The 3,339-nt window shown below is 42.2% G+C and overlaps 1 pseudogene; it reads left to right on the forward strand.

Annotated features, from left to right (window-relative positions):
• The first annotated feature begins 926 nt into the window (after positions 1–926).
• LOC135534810 (inositol 1,4,5-trisphosphate receptor-interacting protein-like 2) overlaps positions 927–3,339 on the forward strand; it is an 11,761-nt pseudogene continuing 9,348 nt past the window's right edge.

Raw genomic sequence — 3,339 nt, forward strand, 5'->3', positions numbered from 1 at the left:
TTGTAGAGTCCATTGAGGCTGTTGTAGAGTCCATTGAGGCTGTTGTAGAGTCCATTGAGGCTGTTGTAGAGTCCATTGAGGCTGTTGTAGAGTCCATTGAGGCTGTTGTAGAGTCCATTGAGGCTGTTGTAGAGTCCATTGAGGCTGTTGTAGAGTCCATTGAGGCTGTTGTAGAGTCCATTGAGGCTGTTGTAGAGTCCATTGAGGCTGTTGTAGAGTCCATTGAGGCTGTTGTAGAGTCCATTGAGGCTGTTGTAGAGTCCATTGAGGCTGTTGTAGAGTCCATTGAGGCTGTTGTAGAGTCCATTGAGGCTGTTGTAGAGTCCATTGAGGCTGTTGTAGAGTCCATTGAGGCTGTTGTAGAGTCCATTGAGGCTGTTGTAGAGTCCATTGAGGCTGTTTTAGAGTCCATTGAGGCTGTTGTAGAGTCCATTGAGGCTGTTGTAGAGTCCACGCTACGACGGATTGAAGCTGGGCAAAATGAGGGGTGCAACTCAATATTAGGAAAGTGTTCTTAATGTTTTGTACACTCAGTTTGCAGGTATAAATCAAATCACTCAAATGCAATTGAATAACTTTTATTGTCCATGCTGCTACAGTAACTGTCATAGCCTTTGTGTCCAAAAATGGTACCCTATTCCCTATATAGTGCACTTACTTTCAACAAGGGTCCATAGGGCTCTGGTCAAAATTAGTGCACTATACAGGGAATAGGGTCCCAGTTGGGACATGGCCCTGAGTCCCCTTTTGAATGTAATGTTGAGATGTGAAACAATGTCTTTGTCTCTTTAAGAGGTGGGAGGAGAGTGTTGCCGCACAGTCTCCTCCTCCTCCTCCCCCTCTTTTTTTTAAAAACTAAAATTCCTCTCTCAAGAGTTTGGCATTTCCTCTGAGCTCAGAAAGAGAGAGAGAGAAAGAGACCGGGAAAAAGAGAAGACAAGAGAGAGAGAGACAAGAGGACAAGAGAGAGAGAGAACCTGTTGGAGAGGAGTCTTCACAAAGACAGATTAACCTGACATCATACAGCACTGAAAGAGGAAAAACAGGAGGGACAGATTGAAGAAGAGAGGAGGAGGAGGAGGGGCAACATCTGAAGAGGAACTTCAACTGACTTTAAACTGAACAAACAAGCTGGAGAGGAGAAGAAGAATAAAAAGTGGGAGTTCTGTTACAAGAAGGAAGGAGAGGAGACAACGGAGAGAAGAACGTTGAGGCGCAGAGGAGGGAAAAGACGAGAGAGAGAGAGAGAGAGAGAGAGAGAAGAGAGAGAGAGAGAGAGAGAGAGAGAGAGTCAGCGTGTGTATGTCAGCGTGTGTGTCATGATGGGTTAGCCTTCCCTGACCCTGTCTCAGTTCTCTGGCATCGCTAGAGAACAAGTCCTAGACAGACAAAAAGAAGAGAAAGAACGAAGGAACCTCGGAGCAACAGAAAGAAGGAGAGAGGGGGAACGAGAAGAGAGAGAGGGAACGAGAAGAGAGAGAGAGGGAACGAGAAGAGAGAGAGGAGGATGAGTGTGTACACTCTGAACCTGCGGGTGTTCTGGCCTCTGTTGACCTGTGTGTTGACAGGTCTGGTTTTCCACCACCACATAACCCACTGGCTAAGCCCAGAATCAGGCCCAGAATCAGGCCCTGATCCTGGGTACGAGGCTGGGACAGAGCCCTGCTCTGACCAGGGCCCTCCTGTCTTTTTCTCACTCATCAAACTACTACTGGCCTGTGTCCTCTGCTACCTCTTCATAAGGTACACAGTCCACACACATCATATCTTCTCTCTTTCTCTATCTTACTCTCGCTCTCTCTCTCTCTCTCTGTCTGTCTCTCTCTCTCCCACTCGCTCTCAATTCAGTTAAATTCAATTCAAAGGGATTTATTGGCATGGGAAACATGTGTTTACATTGTGTTTACATTGTGTTTACATTGTGTTTACATCGCCAACGCAATTGAAATGGATAATGTACAAAACTGAAGAAGAAAAAAATAATTACAGTAAATATTACACACAAAACTTCCAAGGAAAATACATTTTAAATGGCATATTGTGTGTGTGTATATACAGTGTTGTAATTATGTGCAAATAGTCAAAGTACAAAAAGAGAAAATAAATAAGCATAAATATAGGTTGACCTTTTCTTGTGGCAGCAGGTCACACATCTTGCTGCTGTGATGGAACACTGTGGTATTTCACCCAGTAGATGGGAGTTTACAAAATTTTATTTGTTTTCAAATTATTTGTGGGTCTGTGTAATCTGAGGAAATATGTCTCTCTAATATGGTCATACATTTGGCAGGAGGTTAGGAAGTGCAGCTCAGTTTCCACCTCATTTTGTGGGCAGTGGGCACATAGCCTGTCTTCCCTTGAGAGCCATGTCTGCCTACGGCGGCCTTTCTCAATAGCAAGGCTATGCTCACTGAGTCTGTACATAGTCAAAGCTTTCCTTAAGAAGGTTTGGGAATCATTTCCTTTTAGGTGGTTGTATAATTTAACATCTCACTTCTGAGTTTGATCATTAATTCTACTCTCATGATTATTTGTTGTTTTACGTAGATTTTACAAGGATTTTCCATGGTTGTTGTTGATGCATATCCCACGGTAATTATCGGGTCAAATGTGTCTCCACTTTTGTGGATTGGGGTGATCAGTCCTTGGTTCCAAATATTGGGGAAGATGCTGTTAAAGAGTTTTATTATAGCCAATTGGAATTTGTAGTCTGTATATTTTAACATCTCATTTAGGATGATGTTAAAGAGTTTTATTATAATCTGTATATTTAACATTTCATTTAGGAGACAATTAACTCAACAGGCCTTTTTTTATTTTGTCCTGTAGTTCATTAAATATAGTGGAGAATCCAGTGGGTTCTGGTAGTCTTAGTTATAGAGCCAAACATATTGGAGAATCCAGTGGGTTCTGGTAGTCCAAACATATTGGAGAATCCAGTGGGTTCTGGTCGTCTTAGTTATAGAGCCAAAATATTGGAGAATCCAGTGATTTACCAAACATTCAGAATCCAGTGGGTTCTGGTAGTCTTAGTTACAACTATTGGAGAATCTTCATTATAGTATTGGAGAATCCAGTGTTCTGTAGTCTTAGTTATAGAGCCAAACATATTGGAGAATCCAGTGGGTTCAGTCTTAGTTATAGAGCCAAAAATATTGGAGAAGTGATTTACCCATTCATCTTACGTTTCGGAGTCTTCATGTTGTTGTTTGTTTAGTGTTTTCCCAGAAGTGGTTAGAGTCATGGATTCTTCAGTTACATTGAGCTGATTTCTGACGTGCTGTTCCTTCTTTTCCGCAGTGTGTTTATGAATTGTTTTAGTGATTCACCATTGTGAAG

This window comes from Oncorhynchus masou, unplaced genomic scaffold (genome assembly GCF_036934945.1).
Source record: "Oncorhynchus masou masou isolate Uvic2021 unplaced genomic scaffold, UVic_Omas_1.1 unplaced_scaffold_3964, whole genome shotgun sequence".
In the NCBI taxonomy this organism is placed as follows: Eukaryota; Metazoa; Chordata; class Actinopteri; order Salmoniformes; family Salmonidae; genus Oncorhynchus; species Oncorhynchus masou.